The following is a 19,391-nucleotide window of genomic DNA, read 5'->3' as shown; positions in this document are numbered from 1 at the left end:
CCCGTGCTCCTACTTCTTGATGAAAGCAAGTTTCTCCCTACAACCACGTCCCAAGCGTAGGTAAGTTGGACGACGGCATGGGCCAACTACCACTTATTTCATGCCTGAGTACAAGCCGCACAACTGGTAGCCAGCGATGGGAAGTTCCCCCCTTAAACTATGTCTAAACCTTATGACTGGTTGCCAGCAGTGGGATTAGCCTACAACTTGTAGACAGCACTGAGATCTCGCGCACTTTGGGACGTGGTGACTGATCGATATCTCAATCACGTTGGAGGCGACTTGGGATTGACCACCTCTTACAACTGACTGAATACAGCGGAGAAGGACTGTTGATATGGTGCTACTTTAGTGGGTAAGCGTTTGGTTTTGGCTGCAAGATTTACCAAGCTTCAATTTCTCTGGGTTTGTAGTTTTGAATCGCTGGGGATCTTTTACTTGTATTCTGATTTGCGTGGGTATCGCAGCAAGTATTGTGTGACAGCAGAGCCAAAGCTTAGCCACCATGGTCCTATTGTGTTTGATGAGAGCTGACCTGTTGTGGTTGTGTGAAGAAGTCGAGGTAGACGTAGAGGAGGACCTGAGGGAAGCAGAAATTCGTAAAACCATTCTCCAAAGTGACAGTGATTTGAAATTCATCGAACATCTCGGTAACCGAATTATAAGCAGAAAACGGGAACAGGAAGCAATTAGGCAAAAACAGGAAGAAGCTAAGCAGAAACTGAAAGGAAAATGGCTGGAAAACAGAAGTAACGAGGCAGTACGCTGCTGCATTGAATAAAGAGATTCAAGGTTTGGAGCAGGAAATAGAACGAAGTCAACAGCGGCTTGAGAAATATGTAGGCTGGACGCAGCGAAAGTGGGTGGAAGTTGATAGCAGATTTTGGTCGAAAGCTGAGAGCAGTGGTAGTACCTGCGAGATTAGTCGCACATTCATAGGTGAACTCAAAGTGCTAGCAGCTAATGATGCCTTAGTGGCAACAGAAGCCATTAAAGGTGGAGTGAGAGCGACGAGGTGTTGTGCCAACCGAGCACTGTAGAGACAGCTAGGCCAATTGTGAATAAATTGGCACAGTTACCGCACATGTGCGTCGCTTGTAGTGTTAACGAGGTTGTTAACGAAATATAGAGAACTGCTGACCCGACAGACGCAAGCACCCATGTCGAGTCGGATCTGCGTGCCGAAGTGCAGTGCCAGCTGGACAATGCAGTAGAGGGCAGTTCGCAGGAGTGCGAGTTGCATAGCTCGAGTAAAGACTGCTGCATTGTTCCAGAGTTCGTTGAGCTGTCCAGCAGTCGAGGCAAAGAGAGAGTTGATTTAACTGAAAATCACTCAGACTGTGCGGGTAGGAGAGCGATCCGGGCCAACGTGATGTGTACCGGCCAGTTTGAGGTGTGAGAAGGCGGCGTGAAAGGGAGTTCAAGGAAAAAGCGCCGTAGGGAGAAGCGTGGCAAAGATCTGAATGCGGTGAATAATGTAGTGCAGCCAAAGATGACGACAGACGCAAAAAGCCAGGGCGCGAGGAAAAGAAAGGTGCGGTCATCGTTGACAACGTGAGTGCATCCAGCACGTTTGAGCCACCGGTCAAAAAGACACCGAGAACCATGTTCTGCGCGGACGCAGACAAAGGGCACGAGGCAGTTATGTTCCTCGTCATTCCGTCGTTCTTTGTGCAAAGGAAAGCAAGGTGGCAAGACGAGACGAGGTGGTAGGGAGTTGCGACACAGTCAGTAGAGTTAATTCGTGAGGAAAGCCTGGCACCAGGACGCAAATTGGCAAGATACTGTAACGTCTTGAAGGAGCTGATAGTGTGTCAATCCTTTTGTTTGTTCCTGGGTAGCCAGAATAGCTTTCGAACTGCGACCACCTCAAGTACGGCCCAAAAGTATGAAAGACAGCTTCTGTAGAAGTGAAACATGTTGTTTTGTTTTATTTTTGAGCATATAAAGATTTTCATGATTTGAGAATAAAGTTTCTTTCAATATGTAAGGTATGAGCTTTGTTTATGTTTTAGTTTGAGAAGCTCCGAGATTTGAAAAATGCATTCTATGTAAACGTTTAGTTTCGCGAGGTGTTAATGAGTAGATTAGGTTTTTTCCTTTTGAGTAAACTGAAACATCAAGGTTATCAGTGAGAGGCCTGTGGTAATGCGCCTGAGTATTAGTAGACCTTTATTTTTTAGAAGTGCTTTCGAAGTTTCTAAGGTTAAGCGCATAGGGTTTCAGTAAGTGCATAATTTGCACTGAGAAGCATTCTTAGTTCCATTAGCGCATGTCCTGTGCGGACGGAAGGAAGTAGAATATTTGTGACTGGGTCGCTCGTGTGTGTTGAGGGCGGCCACATTCTGACTTTTCTAGCAAGCGTGCGTGGAACTAGTTATTTGAAGACACATTTTTTTAAAGTTTCTTCCAAGTTGCTAAGTTACGTAGGTTTAGTTGTTCTTTTAAAGAATGTGTCCTGCATGGACTAAGGGAAGAAATGTGAGTAAGCGTGATGAAACGTTTGCATAAGATGCAAGTACGCATTCTGAATAGGGACCACAAAGCTAGCGTGATTGTGGTTACGTACCTGTGGAGTTGACCAGACTGTTCAGTGGCACCAGTACGTGCGATAAGTACGCCACTGCGACAGGCTGTTTGTGAAGTTAGGCTGCTTAAGTTATAATTGGGCTTTGGTGGTTGAGAGCCTTCGGTTTAGTTCTGCGTAAACCTTTGCTCTTGTGCAGCACGACAGTCGGGTTTAACTCGAGGGGAACGTGAACGCTCCCTCTGGCGGCACAAAATTTTAGGCTTAAAATTCAGGGTTCCCGGTTGAGCGGCTTACATGGTAATTTTGATAGGAAGCCTGGTGGGTTAACAGCTGATTTCGGGCGTTTGCGCACTGAGTGGTATTGTGTTGCCGGCATTGACTCTTCTGTGCCGGTTGTTGTGAGACGGTTTAAGGCATTCAAAGAGTGCAGGGGTTGCAGAGAGCAAAGCCATATTCTTTGCTCGCCAGCCATTGTCTTCCTGCCCAGCGGTTATCAGCACTGGTCAGTCGAGATTTTCTGGGCCATGGAGGAGCTGTTACAATCAGCCTGCAGGAGTACGGACCTGCGAACCTTTCCCGGCCCACTGCAGTTGTTTCGATTGTCCTGCGGAGGGTGGAGGTCTTCGGAGAACTGCCGACGCCAGCAAAGTTAACCGACCATGCACCTCTTCCGGAGAAGTGGAGACCACAGCAAAGTTAATCAACCATGCGCCTCCTTCGGACAGTCGGCGACGCCAGCAAGGCTATTGGCGGCGAGGAGTTACGGAGTCGCCCTCTATCGGAAGCGCCTCGCTGGCGTAGTATGAGGGACCACGCGGCGCGCTCCTCATATAGGTTTTGCTGTCAGCGCTCAGTGAAAACACCACGCGCGAGCTCTTCCGAACATTTCTGTAAGTACTTTAGAAACGAGAGAAGTTTTTTTACTGTCTAAATAATAATCGTGGGCAAACTGAAAGCACACAATCGTTTACACACGCTACTCTTTACCGCGAATACGTACAGTGAACGCCACTGCGCGCGGTCGCCGCGATGAAGTCTCCGGAACCGGCTTCTCACGTGAAAGGTAGGTAAACGCTAAAAGCGAACTATGTGAAATATGTTCTTATAGTGTTTGTATAGCTAAATGGAGCGTAATAGAATGAAGCCTCAATGCAGCGATCGCACAGATTCGCAGCGACCGACTGCGCTGGAAAAGGGTGTTTTGCGGTGCATTTTCATGGGTCCCAGAATTCGTCACAGCCTGCTGACTGTGGTGGTGGCTACCTGAGAAGTCAGCTCTGGAATCGAGAGGCGCCCGCTGGGGTCAAACGTGACCACCTGTCTACAAGGACCCGCTCAACTCGGTGAGTTCTGGTAATCCAAAGTGCATATGTGAGTGTGTGAGCCCTTCCCCTCAAAGTTGGGTTGACTACGCCTCCAACAACTGTGGGCAGTCCGATTGGACAAAGCGCGTTGACAGCAGTTTTTCCTCACCTATGGAGGGAAAAGGGAGGACAGAGGGTTTTCAAGCAGCAGTTTGTCGGCTGCTGATTGTGTTCATGTGCTTGGTGCTGTGTGCTTCATCTTTCATGCTCCATTTGGGAGTCATGCTAGACTGATGAAATGTATCTCCTGTAGTAATATAAATACTGTAAATAAATCCCGTACCCCTAGTTCTCAATGAGAGCAAGCTCCTCTCTACAACCCTGTCCCAAGCATGGGTGAGTTGGACGACGGCATGGGCCAGCTACCACTTATTTCATGCCCGAGTATACAACTCGCACAACTGGTAGCCAGCAATGGGAAGTTCACCCCTTCAGCTACATCTAAACCTTACAACTGGTTGCCAGCGGTGGGATTGTTCTCCAGCTCTTACACCTTCTGCAGGACCTATCGATCAGTGCAGCATGTCCAAAATACCAATTCAGAAACAGCACATGAAGATGGACTTACTAGCAATACTAAAAGTGTGCAAAAGAAAGCTTTTTTGGCTTCCTTGTCTCAACGTGCAAAGCTTATGTAATAAACATGACCAACTAACTATAGAGCATGTGCTCCTATATCATACGGTCTTTATGTGACGGGCTAATTATAGAAACCTGAATGTGTCCATAAATAATAATTGTGTGGTTTTGCCTACATATAACATGCTATCGTAAAGATCGTCTGACAAGCGCGGCTATTTTGGAAAACATAACTGACATGTTTGCCATTACACGCTGTTAGCTCTGAGCATGAAAGTACTTTCTTTAAGGCGACATTGTCAGGTAATGAAAATTTCGTCCGGGGAGCCTACAGACCATGCACCCAGGGCTTGTCCAGATTTTTCACTCTAATTGCATATGTTACTTGAACAGTTGGGAAAACCGAAATATTATTGCTGGCAGGGATTCAACTTACTTCATGCCGACTGGTATTCAATGTCATGGGGCGTAATGGACACTAAATGTTCTGAAGCCCTGCTAGATATAATTACTAGCACATAATCATATCCAAACTGTTTCTCTCCCTACAAGGGTTATCGATTCTGCAACATCAATTCTTGATCTTCTGTTGTGGTCTGCTGGCGTCTCTTACAATAAATCTGAAGTCAACAAAAAGATCTCTAAACTTAAATTACTTTCTGGAGTTTTACCCAAACCACAATATGAGTGAGGTATGCTGTAGTGAGGAACTCCGGATTAACTTGGACCAGCTGGAGATCTTAAACGTATGCCCAATGCACGGCACGGGGCCGTTTTTGCATTTCACCCCCACAGAACTGTGGCTGCCGTGGCTGTAACTTGATTCGAAGGGATCTCCGACCACACAATATGTGTAAGTCATATGTCCGCTTCCCACTCTATCACAGTTGCGCACCACCAAGTATATATCACTTATGACTCTCCCGATGTCTTTCAAATTTCGCATCATTTAGAAGAATCCCTTGTACAGCTTGATAATACCTCATACCCCAAGCATACACGAAAGGAACGAGCGCTCCGGCAGCCGAGCGAGCCGCAGTGAGCGGCGTCCTGGCCGTGATGTCACTTGCGAGAGGGCGCCACTCCTAATTCTCGCCGCTGTTTACTTTTCCACTGCTCCCGCTGAACCCTTCAAGGAGGCCAGTGGTGCCTAAATCGACCGCTGGGTAGACGTGTTCACATTATAATAAAACATGCTCCATAGTTTCCATAGCTTTACCGAAACAAGCACATGCTTCTTGTTCCTTCTTATATCTCGCTTTATAGGTGTGTGTCCTAAGGCATCCCTATCTCGCCATGAAAAGTAATGAGCTTCCCTTTGAGTTGTCATAAATTGTTTCTTTCCTGATTTCGTTTTTTTTCCTCTTAAGTAGTTACTCATGGCAGGTTTCTTTTCCCTTGCCGCCACCCATAAGATTATTTCGGCCTCTCTGACTTTCCGCTTGACGTTCTTTAATGCTGCGTTGCCCACCCTACAGGCCACATGTTTGCTGGTAAGCTTCCTAGTTCTTTTCCTCCACTGTGAATCAATGTTTTTCCTGTACAGATACCTGAACACTCTCCCAGCCCATTTACTTTCTTCCATATTCCTCAGGCGTTCTTCATACTCAATTTTACTGCGAGCTTAATTCCCTCACTTCAAAACTAGTCCAGCCCATATCACCCCGCTCAGCTTCATTTGTAGTCTTCCCGTGAGCGCCCAATTCGAGGCGACCCACTGACCTTTTGTTCCCATCGAGTCCTGATTGTACCCCTGACTTAAAGCAAACAGCCACATTTCTAAAAGTAAGTCCTTGAACCATTTCACCTTTTCACATACCTCGGAGGACCTCGTACCATATCCACTCTGTGCTTCATTATGGCTGCATTTCTCTTCCCCTTCACTGTTATTGTTTTTTCTGTGTTTCCATACATCTATTGCCCTCGTTTATCCATATACCAAGGTAGTTATATTCTGTTACCTGAGGTATTTCTTGACCCTGTATCCTCCACGGTCTGTTCACTGTTTTCATTGAATACCATAACACCTGATTTTCCAACACTAAATTTAAAACCTAAATTGTTGCCTTCCTGTCCACAGATATTAGCCAGACGTTGCAAATCACTTTGCTTGTTAGCTAGCAACACAATGTCATCCGCATAAAATAAACCTAGCAGCTGCTGCTCTACTACTGTACCCGCCCGTTTGTATGAGAGATTAAACACGATATTACTTCCTTCTAGCGCCCTCTCCATCCTCACCATGTACATCATAAACAGCAGTGGGGATAAAGGGCACCCCTGTCTCATTCCCTTGTTGATATGAACTTTCTCCTCGCTTCTCATCCCTTCCCATTCAATGCAAATGGTACTTTCTCTAAATCTCTCTCAAAAGCTGTAGACAATCGTCGCCTAAGCCTTCCCCTTCCAGAATATCCCACAAAATGTTGCGCTATATGTTGTCATAGGCTCATGTTATGTCTAAAAAGGCCACATATAATGGTCTGTTTTCTACTTTTGATATTTCTACTTTCAATACACTCAGTAAGAACAAATAAGTTATCATCTAAACGCCTACCTATTCTGAAGCCATTCTGAAGTTCTCCCAAAATGCCATTATTCTCTGCCCAATTATTAAAGCTTTAATTTGATTGCCTGCATTACTAGCCTGTATATTACCGATGTAATAGGCAACGGTCTATACGAGTCAATTGTATCTTTCTCCCCCTTGCCTTTATAAATTAAATTCATTCTACTTTGTCGCCAACTGTCTGGTATTCGTCTATCTTTTACTTTTAAAGTTTGTTCCACCGAATTCACCAGAGCTTCCTTACTTTTTGGTCCTAGTTCATTAATCAGCCTAACAGGAACCTCGTCTAGCCCTGTGGCTGTGTGCTTAGGAATTTTCTCTTCCGCTTTCTTCCAGTTGAAATTTGTCAGCACGAGCTCCTTTTCCACTTGGGTCTCATTCATGCTCTTTTCTTCTTCAAGTACAACCTCGTCATTGCCTTGGAAAGATTCGGCTGTTATTTTTCAGATGTAATTTATTGCCGCTTCTCCTTCCAGTCTTTTTTCATCTTTGTCTAGGATATGTTGTTGTACTGTTGTTGACTTCCTGCCTAATAATTTTATGTGGTTCCAAAATATTCTAGGTGCGGCCTTCTTTTTCTCACGTATTTCTGACAACCAACGTTCACTTTTACCTTTTAATTTTGCTTGCACCACTATTTGAACCATAGACCTTTTCTCCCGGTATATTTCCCTTTTACTGGCTACTTCATCCTGCGGCAACTGCGCCTTCTTTGCCTGCCTGTGCTCTCGGGATGCTTTCTGACATTCTGCGATCGTTTCTCGTATCTCCCTGTTCCACCAGCTTTTCAGTTTCTTTGTTCCTTTCCAACGAACATGTTGTTTCTCTTTCTGTATTTCTGTCGTTATTACACTTAGAAGCTCACCGTATTCCCACTCATTACTTGGCCATCTGCCAATTTCTTCCTCGACTCTAGTGACTATATTTGCTATTTGTTCAGCTTTCAAATTTGGACTGGCCATTTTGCGCTCCTTGCTCTCTTTCCCAACTACATATCCCATTTTTAAAATGATGCGTTTATGGTCACTCCCTATGCTGCTATACCCTTCCTCGTCAATGACCATTTCTCTCAACTTATCATGAATTCTTTCTGTCATCAGACAGTAATCAATGGTCGATTGCCGGTTTCCCTCTTCCCACGTGATCTGCCCTTCACACTTAGGCCCTGTATTCACGATAACAAGGTTATGTTGCTCACAAAGGTCTAGCATTGACTTCCCGTTGTTGTCGGTATAGCCATCTAAATCCTGTTTGTGGGCATTCATGTCACCTAATAGGACAATTCCAGCACCATTCCCGAAACCATTAATATCAACCACAACTACAATGGAAACAGAGGGAGCAACAATAATAATCATAAGACTGCAGCGAGCAAGCAGCCCTCAACCGACAGAGAAGACACAAGCAGGAAAAACTATGGAAGACACCGCTCCGGTTCCTTGCCGTGACTGCTAGGGGAAGCCGGTCGCGAACGGTCCAGGTCCAGGACCAGATCGTGGACGAGATCAAGGTCGAGGTCCGGTTAGAGAACTAATCGAGGGGGAGACGGGAGCAAAGCACAGGTGAGCTGGGCAAGCGCGGTCTCCGGCACTGCTACTCAATCGCCTAAAGTTAAAGGGTCCGCCCTAGAACAGGAAATGACGCAGATTAGAAACATGTTAGAACAGATTACCCGAGAGAATGCAATGCTTAAAGATGAGATCAAGCAGCTTAGGGCAGAAAACGCGAAGCTTCAGCAAGAAAAGAATGGCAACGCACCCTCCGCCAGTACGACGTCGACGCGGAGTCGGGCTCCAACGCCCGTTCCCACGCAAGCGAACGGAGAAGCACCACGTGCCACACAAAAGGAGGGCGCAAGAAACGGCTGAAGAAAAGAGCGTCTTTGCAATCAGCGAGGTTATGGGGACGTTTAAAGGAATGTTCGATGGGTTACAGCAACAAATCACAAACATGTATGTAGAGATTAAACAACGATTCGATGGATTAGAGAATAGAGTAGCGGCACTAGAAAGCACACCAAAGGATATTAGGCCAGCAGGCGCAGCACCGGTTAAAAGCAAGCCGTATAGCAGGCCGAATGCGGTAGAAAATAGCAAGGCCACCGGGGAAGAACAGATAAATCAACATGGCGCCGCGTAACCAATACGCGATTTGGCAATGGAACAGCCGCGGGTATCGTCGCAAGCGAGGAAACCTGCAGCAGTTCATAACAAGTAAGGAGGCGCCAGATGTCATCGCCCTGCAGGAAACCGGGGGGATCGCAAAATTATCGGGGTATAAATCGTATAGTGCTTCCGGCGAGAAGGCAACCGTCACGACGCTCATACACAGAAACCTCTCGGCTGTCGAGCACGATACCGGTGTGCGCGGCATAGACCACGTCCTGATTGAAATAATCCCCTCCCGTAAAGAAGAGGGAAGTCTATTTATTCTGAACATATATAGTCCACCCCGGCACAAGCCCAAATTCGGCCCACTCTTCCGCTAAGTGTTGAGCGTAGCGCACAAGCAGGCACTAGTCGTGGTCGGCGATTTTAACGCGCCACACGTACGCGGCTTGGGGATACAGCATAGAGAACATTAAGGGCCGAAGCCTGTGGGCAGACGCTCAGCACGAAGGCCTAACGCTCATAACTGACCCTCAGGCACCAACCAGAATAGGAAACAGCGTATAACCAACGACACGACACCAGATCTCACATTTACGAAGAATGTAGCAATTTCTCAATGGACAAACATGCAGGAAAGCTTAGGTAGTGACCACTACATCGTCGTCACAACGGTACAAGCAGGCCCAAGAAAAAAGAGGGGGAGAGAACTGAAGCTAGTAGAATGGGACTCTTTCCGCAAAATCCGACAAGATGATGCGGAAGACACTATAACGGACATAGAGAAATGGGCAGAGAAACTGCAAGAAAACATTAAACGAGCTACCAAAACTGTTCCAGAGGAGGCAGGTATAGAGGAGATGGATAGCAGATTATTGCACATGTGGGAAGCGAAAGGTAGCATGCTGAAAAGATGGAAAAGGCAAAAACATAATCGGAAATGAAGGAAGAGAATTGTGGAATTAAACAAGGAAATCGAGATATATGCAGATAGGTTAACCCAACAGAAGTGGGAAGCCACGTGCGACTTGATGGAAAGGCAGATGGGGATGTCCAAGACCTGGAACATTCTCCGATGCCTCTTGGACCCCGGAAGTACAAAAACCATACAAAGACACAATCTACAGAAGGTTATACACAGCTACAACGGCACAGAAGAAGAGCTCTTCCGAGAGCTCCAAAAGATGTACGTTGGAGATGCGGATAGAGAAGTACTTCCGGATTTCCTAGGTAACGAGAATCCAGATCTTGATACCCCTATTACGGAGGCAGAAGTCAGATATGAACTGACCAGGCTCAACTCGAAATCTGCACCAGGACCTGATGGGATAAGTAACAAAAAACACTTAGAAACCTCGACGATGTATCCATCCGAGCTCTCACGGACTACATGAATAACTGCTGGGAGCAAGGCAGCATTCCAAGTCAATGGAAATCAGCCCAAATTATTTTTATATCAAAGACTGGAAAGAAACCACAACTGACGAACTTAAGGCCCATATCCCTGACATCCTGCGTCGGTAAACTCATGGAACATGTGATTCTCACACGTCTCACGAGATACATGGATGATGGAGGACTTTACCCACATACCATGGTTGTATTTCGGCCAAAGTTATCGACGCAGGATATTATGCTCAAACTAAAACATCAGATCATAGATGCGGGTGAGAAAAGTCTAGACACTAAGGCCATACTAGGTCTCGATCTAACTAAGGCCTTTGACACCGTCACGCACAAGGCCATACTACAAAATCATCTCCAAAAACTGGATGTAGGACGTAAAACATACGCGTACATCAAAGACTTCTTGACAGATCGTACCGCAAAGATTTCAATTGGAGAATCCAAATCGGACGCACTCAAGCTAGGTAATAGGGGTACCTCGCAGGGTTCAGTCCTATCTCCCTTTCTATTCAACGTGGCAATGATTGGTCTTCCTGCGAGACTCGAAAAGATAGAAGGACTCGGACACAGCCCCTACGCGGACGACATCACCCTTTGGGTGGCGGGTGGAAGCGATGGGCATGTGGAAGAGATCCTTCAAACCGCAGTAAACACGGTAGAAGACTACATCAAAGACAAGGGACTGAGATGCTCCTCGCAAAAATCAGAACTTCTGCTCTATAGGCCCACATGCCGGGGTCGAAAAAGCATTAGAGAAAGGCCGGGCATTGTGGTCACAGTAGAAGGCACCACAATACCGATAGTGGAGAGCCTGAGAATACTGGGACTCCGCATATCCGAAAACGGCCATAACGGAGAAACCATTAGACTACTTGACAATAGTGTTCAACAAACAATCAGACTAATAAAGCGGATATCCAACAGGCACTATGGCATGAAAGAGCACAATGTCATCCGATTAATAGAAACATTCGTAATCAGTCGTATTGTATATGTGGTTCCTTACCTCAAGCTCTACGCTGCGGAGAAAGCCAAGATAGACTGCATTATTAGAAGGGCCTATAAGCAAGCCTTGGGACTTCCGGCAAATACGTCAAACGAGAAATTCTTGGCGCTCGGCGTGCACAATACATTAGACAAACTTATTGAGGCACAGAGAGTAGCGCAGTATGAAAGGCTTACGCAGAGTTTGACGGGGAGACACATCTTAGATGACATCGGAATAACCTACGAAGCACAGCACGGAGTGCGGAGAGACATCCCAAGGAAAATAAGGGAACATCTATCAATACCCCCACTCCCCAGAAACATGCACCCGGAGTTTCACCAAGATCGAAGAAACGCACGAGCGAGAGCTCTCCACAAAAGATTCCGTGATGCCAGGGACGTGGTCTATGTGGACGCGGCGGAGTACGCAAATGGACAGAGTATGTCGATAGTTGCTACGAGTCTAGAGGGTGACTGCAGAGTTAGTGGGACGGTGAAAACATGGAAGGCAGAGGTGGCGGAGGAAGCTGCCTTAGCACTGGCAATAGCCTCCACGGAAGCCAACATCGTAGTAAGCGACTGCAAGACAGCAGTCAAGAACTATGCAAAAGGAAGAATCTCGCCGGAAGCACTCAGAATTTTAAACAACTTTCGTGAAGATCGCGACATTCAGATTATATGGGCACCCGCACACTCCTCCCTTCCCGGGAACGAAATAGCGCACAACCTGGCTCGAGAACTGACAGGCCGAGCAGGTGACACGCAACAAATACTGGGAACGGAGAGAGACCGGATGACCAGCTTTAACGAGATCACCAAACACTATAAATTGGGAAGGGCCCATTTCCCCCCGGCACACTCCTCGTTAAATAGACGGCAAAGCGACGGCATGGCGCCTCTTACAAACAGATACATATCCGAACCCGGTGGCCTACCACCGCTACTACCCGGACCTTTACACGGATAGATGTAGATTCTGTGAAGAAAGGGCGGACCTACAACACATGGTATGGGCTTGTCCTCGTACACCCATACAGAATAAAATAATTAAAACCAGAGAGCAGTGGGAGACCGCGTTGCTCAGCTGTGCACCGGAAGACCAACGCAAGGCAATCCAGCAGGCCGAAGATGCCGCCAGGGCCCAAGGGCTCGAGGCCGTCATTTAGGTAGAGGCCTAGGTCTCAAATCTGCTGTGCACAAATAAAGTTTATTCCTCCTCCTCCTCAGCGCTTATGCATTCCACGAACTCTTCTCTGTGCAATTATTTCCGGTCCACAAATACGTAACGCCCAGCCAAGTTTTTTTTCCACTCATTGTACCTGATAACCAAAGATGCTCTTGACATTTTGAATTTACTTTTTTCCATTTGGCTCCCTGATGGACGAGCATTTCGACTCCCCCTCCCTTTCTTTCCGACTTAGTTCTGTTGCATCCTTCCCAAAGATAATTCTCAATAACTGGCGGTTCTTCTGATTCTCTCAGGTGCGTTTCTGTAACCGCGTACACACGTATTTGTTCTCTATTTAACTGCTCCTCAATCTCTGCACACATTTCCTTTCTTCTGCCGCCCTGCATGTTTATGTAGCCTATTGCATGGCGAGCTCTCTTTCTTGCTTTCCTCCTTTTCTTGCTACCGGCAGCGATCCTCTTCTAAGGTACCCCTAGGGGACCTTCTTCATTACTATCTACTCTGTCCTCCTGGGCGCCCACGGGCCCCCTAAAGAAGCAACAGCGCGACCACCAATTCGCCAGCCCACTTCTTGTGCCAGCCTGTAATTGAAGTGGATCCAGTCTCGTTTAAAACCACCACGCTTTCTCACTTCCCTGTTTACTTCAACCACTTTGAAACCTTTCTCTCGGCTCATTTTCCATATTGCCTCATCAGCAGCCATTACGGCTCTTTGTACGTGAGTGTCACATACAGGCACCTCTGGCACCGTGCACGCCACGATCTGCACCTGAGGGGATAGCTCGCGCAAATCATCCACCCACTTCGCCAAGCGCTGGGCTAGTCCTGGCCCTTTCCTTTTCAGGACGTCATTTAGCCCACCTGTTACTATGACAAGGTTGCGCACGTGGGCATTTTTCCGCGAGCTTTTCTTTTGCTCGCTTCATGCCAGAACCCAGCGTCTGCCCTGGAAATGACCCTACCGCCACTCTTTTATCGCCTTTCACCCTCTCCACAATTGCTTTTGAGCAACTAGCCATGTTTGAGTCGCCGGCGATAATCACCCTTTCACTCTCTCCTACCTCTCCCTGCTTCCCTTCGTCCTTTTCTGCGTGATTCGAATTCGACAAGGGGCATTGTCCCCTGGGCTCCTGCTTTTTCCGCGCGGCGGCCTCGAGGTAGCTGCTGCTCTTTCCAGCTAACCCTTCATCACGCTGTACAAATTTCACTTACCCTTGTGACACTCCCTCGTCTGTCGTGTCGGAGGTCTGCGTTCCATTGTCCTGTTCGGCTTCTCCTCGGCTACTTCAAGTCTCTTTTCAACTACCTTCTGTGCATCACGCTCCCTGTATAGCTCATTTTTGAGCTCTTGCACCTGTTTGACAAGCTCTTCCTGGAAAGCCTCCACTTTCTGCAGCCTCATCACATTGTGTGCCGGTTGGTTCGATGCCCTCTCCATTCTCATCCGTATCTCATCTGCCTTGAGAAACCCCCGCGCCCTGCCTGCTTTCCCGGCTTTCTCGCCATGTATTGTACGGCTTTTTGCAAGTACTATAATACTATAATAATGCTACTACTGATGCAAATACTACAATACTATACCACTTTTGGCCTCGAGCTCCACCACTGGAAAAGCTGGCGCCACCGCGGCGTGACGTGCTATTAGGGATCATGTGGACATAGCGGCCGCGTCGGCTGCTTCGAGAGCGCCGAAGCGTGCTGAAAACGAGTTTAAATACCCTCGTACGCTGCGGTTCTCATTTAGCGGCGAGATTTTCCCGCTTCGAGTGTCTCCTTTACAACGCTTGAAAACACTAATAGAATAGGTAGTGGCTGCCTTTGAAGGCGCGTAACATGTTAGGCTACTGCTCGGTGCCGCGGTGCCGGACGTACGCAACGGAGCCCGGTGTCAGCCTTATTCACACGTAGCCGCAGGACAAGAAGCTGCGTGAAGCTTGGCTCGCGAAATATAAAACCGGCAAACAGTCATCGGCTACAACTCGGGTACGCAGCAAGCACAGACGCGAGGAAGATTTCTGCTACTACGCCGGGTCTGCGATGTTCGGAAAACGCGCGCTGAGACGCTCGCCCGAGTCCGCTGCCCGACTAATGTCATGATGGTTTGGTCTATGAACTTGTCGATGCTATAGATACTGGCAAGTTCACTGGAATGGCAATGGAGCGGTAAGACGCACATTAAAAAAAAAAGGCTTGGCATATGGTCATGTTTGTACGTGTTATGAATTAATGCACTGCATTACAAAAAAGAAGCAGCGGGAATCGCATGCTGAGAACACCGATAAACATACAGTGCGACGCAACTCGAGAAATAATATGGAAACGTCCAAGAGTTTAGAAGAAAAAAAAAGATTGAATCGTCGCGACGGCAAATCACAGTCCCCGTAGGCGTCGAAGTCTCTACAATGAAATTATTTTTGAACAGCTCTGATAGCGCCCACGCAACAATGGTTGCTTGTATACTGTCAAATGCTCATATTCTGTGGCCTAAAGCTCATGGCACGGTGCGAAAACGCTCGCGCGGCGAAAGCGAAACAGTACGCGGACGGACAAGCATGCAGACGCGCAGTCGGTCGCTGCGAATCTGCGCGATCGCTGCATTGAGGCTTCGTTCAATTACGCTCGATTTAGTTATACGAACACTATAAGAACATATTTCACATAGTTCGCTTTTAGCGTTTACCTACCTTTCACGCGAGAAGCCGGTTCCGGAGACTTCATCGCGGCGACCGCGCGCAGTGGCGTTCACTGTACGTATTCGCGGTAAAGAGTAGCGTCTGTAAACGATTGTGTGCTTTCAGTTTGCCCAAGATTATTATTTAGACAGTAAAGACCTTCTCTCGTTTCGAAAGTACTTACAGAAATGTTCGGAAGAGCTCGCGCGTGGTGCTTTCGCTGAGCGCTGACCAGTGGCGTAGCTAGGTCATCTGGCACCCGGGGCCCATAGGTCATCTGTCACCCCCCTCCCCGGGTGTAGCCGGCGGAAAGAGGGGTGTCTTCAGACGTATATGACACCCCCCCCCCCCCCTCACTGGCCCCTTGCACCCGGGGCCCACGGCCCCCCGGCCCCCCCTGTTGCTACGCCACTGGCGCTGACAGCAAAACCACAGAACACCTATACACCAGAACACCGTTAATTCAAAGCGCACCGCCATATTGATGAGCGCCGGTCGCGCCATCTATCCCAAGCGCCGCGAATTAGCAGACCTGGGCTGCCACTACGCCGGGAGGCGCAAAAGCGAAACTTTGGCTTTTTAGCTGCAGTGGGCGGAAGGCTTGTTTCATGTTTTTTTCTCAAAAGACCTCATAAGTCCGCAATGGCCACACTGAGTGCTCTGCAGACTGCAGAAGCGAATACATCGGGTAAGTACGCTATTACGTTTGTACAAACCGCGCGCTACATGCTAGAACACGTGTGAGCTGTAATATCTCCGCATTTTTGGCAGGAAGGAATATACAGCAATGTGTTGGTGCCATATTTTATTAAAGCACGTAGAACATTGTCCCCTGCACTTTCAGTTTGGTCTTGTTTGTCATGGCCACTACTGGGTTGACCGCGTTTGGCAACCAACTGGCGAGGTCGTTTGACTGGGCTTACAGCCTGCCTGATTAGCAGACGCCTGCCCTTCACCACCTGCCAGGGGCGTAGCCAGGGGGGGGGGGGCGTATGGGGCTTCAGCCCCCCCCCCCCCGAAATTTTTTCGTGCTGTCATGTGCCGCCGACCAAAACAACTTCCGGCGCCAGAAATCCTGCTCGATTTTGTCAAGAATGTCCTTAATTCACGCTCGAAAAGACATTTTAGCTCGAACATTGCTAAATCGGGCTGGATTTCGGGGCAACGCCCATGCATCGGGAGTCACATATCGTAACGCAAGGAGCCCCACCGGGCACAAAATTTCAAGGGCGTGTTGAAGGCGAGCGGGCCCGTCTCGGCATCTCGCGGAGGCCGCGGAATCTACGGAGCGCTTGGATTTAAATTCTGAAACATTGTGGGTATAAAGTTCTCATAACATTTTGATGCGAAAGGTCCATTGACATTTTCAAGGTCGTGCTTTAGATTTTCAATTCCGGAACTTTGTGGGTTTAATGCTGTTGTAAACATTTGACGCCAAAGGTGCATCGACTTTCCTAAAGTCGTACATCGGGCCATACAACGAGACAAGCCAAATCAACACACTATCAGACAAGTTGACAAAGCACGCAGCGAAGTCCGATGAGACAAAGCGTTGTGGTGGTTCATTTGTGCCCTCAGGTCACAGAAAAGAATATAAACATTTTTTTTTCACCTGCGCCAAAGCATGCATGTCAAGACACTAAAGCCACCATTGTAACTAAGTTCTTATTTATTTTTCTACCTAGACTTTTATTCACGAGGATATGTTGAGCCTCTTTCTCATTTCTTTTTCTTTTTCTCGCAACCCGTGGGCTGCCGATCCAGCCAGAGCGCATGCGTTTTTCTCGTGCTGCATTGATAACCGCGCGGCCCACTTGGATGCGCGTTTGTTTTTCTCTGGCCGACTGCATTTTCGCCTGGCAGAGTTTTGGACGCTTTCTGGCTAGCAGACGAGAAAAAGAAACAATGCATAGTCGCTCGCCGCCAGCACTGCGGGGACTCGATGGATTGCAACGCGTTCGCTTGAGCGCGACCTCTCCGGAAAATTTTGTCTCGTCGGTGTAGGATACCGAGCAGTACGCGTATGGTTTTCTGTGGACCAAGCGTCACACGTTTTCTTCGATATTCCTTCGGTAGCCACACTAGGTACCCAAAGTAGGCATTCGATTGTAGCCAACATGCTTTCCTTTGCGTTATTCTATTTCGCCGCCCCCCGCCCACAAAAAAAAAAAGGAAGACATTGTTGCGGCGCAGCGAATTTTCGCATGGTGAAAGTTCGATATTCTTGCTTCTTTCGCGGAAAGTAATGGGCGACGGGACGCTTCAGTTGCCGGATACTATTTTATTATTGCGATAGCAGCTCTATGAAGAATCCAGGCACATTCCTGTCGTTGCCCTCATGTTCCGTATAAATAACGGCCAAGGGCGATAACATCGTGACCGCGCGCCGCATGCTCTATGTGTGAGTGAAAGCATGCGGGGGGGAAGGGGAGGGGGTGAGCCGACGATGGTGGCAGAGTCTTGTGTGCGCAAGGGAGAAAAGCGGGGAGGAGGCGCGCCGCCTTCCGTCGCACGCGATACATTTTGGGAGTGGAGGGAGGGGGGGGTGCTGTGATCTGTGAATCTGTGGTTGCGCAACCTGTTTATTTGCCTTGTTTGATGCATTATATATAGTGACTTTTTCTTAGGTACGCAGAATCATTGGTGACTTATGCATATATTTAAATATCTTGTTGCGAGGTTTTGTGCATATGCGCAGTGAACATTGTTTCCAGTGACAATTTTTTGCCCTCTATCAAGCTGTATCTTCACATTTGTATATTCCATTGTATCTTCGCATTTCTAATTATGTACGAAGGCGAGTCAAATGAAAGTGAGACAACCCGCCCTGCGCAATAATGGTTCGGTTTATTATTTTCGAGGCATGCGCGTAGCACATACGCATCTCATTTACAAGTGACATGCAGAGGTGAGGTTAAATGTTCTTTAATGCTCTCATACACGGTGTTGAATATGGTTGCGTGACCTAATGGACACTTCAAAAGTTGAACACACTTCAAAAGTTGAACAGCTTGGTGTCGTGAGGTTTTAACGCGACAGCGTTAAGGAGTTCGTGTCGCGGAAAAGCCGGTGTCGTCGGCGTCGGCGTTGGCCGTGAGCGATAAATCCCAGCAGGCACTTCATGAATAAAAAGCAACTTGCAACATGGGCTGGGTGGGAATCGAACCAGGGTCTCCGGAGTGTGAGACGGAGACTCTACCACTCAGCCACGAGTTTTTTTTTTATTACCGGCTTGGCAAAAGAAGGTACAATGTGAGTATTACATGTCCATAAAAACAACTAGTCAATGCCGGATCAGTGTGGTGTGATAAGAACGATGTAGGCTAGTCACTTTGTCCAAAACACTTAGCCAATCAGGAGGGTCACTCTGTGCACAGAAAAATTCGCGTATATATAACACACTTTCAATGAAATATTCATGAGCTGGAGCCTGAACAATGCGCTCATGTCTAATATCCATACGCGTTCGCCACACACTGTGCATGCACAAAAGCATTAACAGATCGACAGGCACTCCCTCTGGTTCCGCGCATGGCAGGAAGCGTATTCCGAAAGCATTTAACGGCAATTCCTTTTTAAGGCTACGTTTTAGAATATCCCACAAAAACACTGCGTCATGACAGTCCAAAAAGATATGCTCAATCGTCTCCGGTTTTTTGCATATAAAGCAATTCACAGACCAAGGTACAAAAATGCCTTTGCTTTGCAGCCACGGTTTCACTGGGAGAGTGCCTGCATGTAGTTGAAAAAAGAAAGATTTTACAGAAGCTCTCACCGGCATTCGTTTAACTCTCTTAGGAACATCTCGTTCTGAACCTAAAACAAATACTGTACGATACAACGGTACAGGCAAGAATGCATCAACAAGATCTTTGTACAACTTCTTACTAGTAACAACGGCCAGATATTCACTGGAAAATCTTGCTTTTAGTATTCGGAAAGACGCGACCACTTCACGCAAAAAAGCACTTAAAGGCATTGGCCCC

At 47.5% G+C, this 19,391-nt stretch overlaps 1 protein-coding gene across 1 annotated transcript in view; it reads left to right on the top strand.

The window, feature by feature from the left end:
• Window positions 1-284: 284 nt before the first annotated feature.
• LOC135904023 (uncharacterized) overlaps window positions 285-19,391 on the top strand; it is a 58,455-nt gene continuing 39,348 nt past the window's right edge. The window contains exon 1 of the mRNA XM_065434581.2: window positions 285-355. The gene's annotated coding sequence lies outside the window, so the exon portion shown is untranslated. The remainder of the gene's footprint in view (window positions 356-19,391) is intronic.

This window comes from Dermacentor albipictus, chromosome 5 (genome assembly GCF_038994185.2).
Source record: "Dermacentor albipictus isolate Rhodes 1998 colony chromosome 5, USDA_Dalb.pri_finalv2, whole genome shotgun sequence".
Lineage (NCBI taxonomy): Eukaryota > Metazoa > Arthropoda > Arachnida > Ixodida > Ixodidae > Dermacentor > Dermacentor albipictus.
This window is presented reverse-complemented; position numbering and strand designations above follow the sequence as displayed.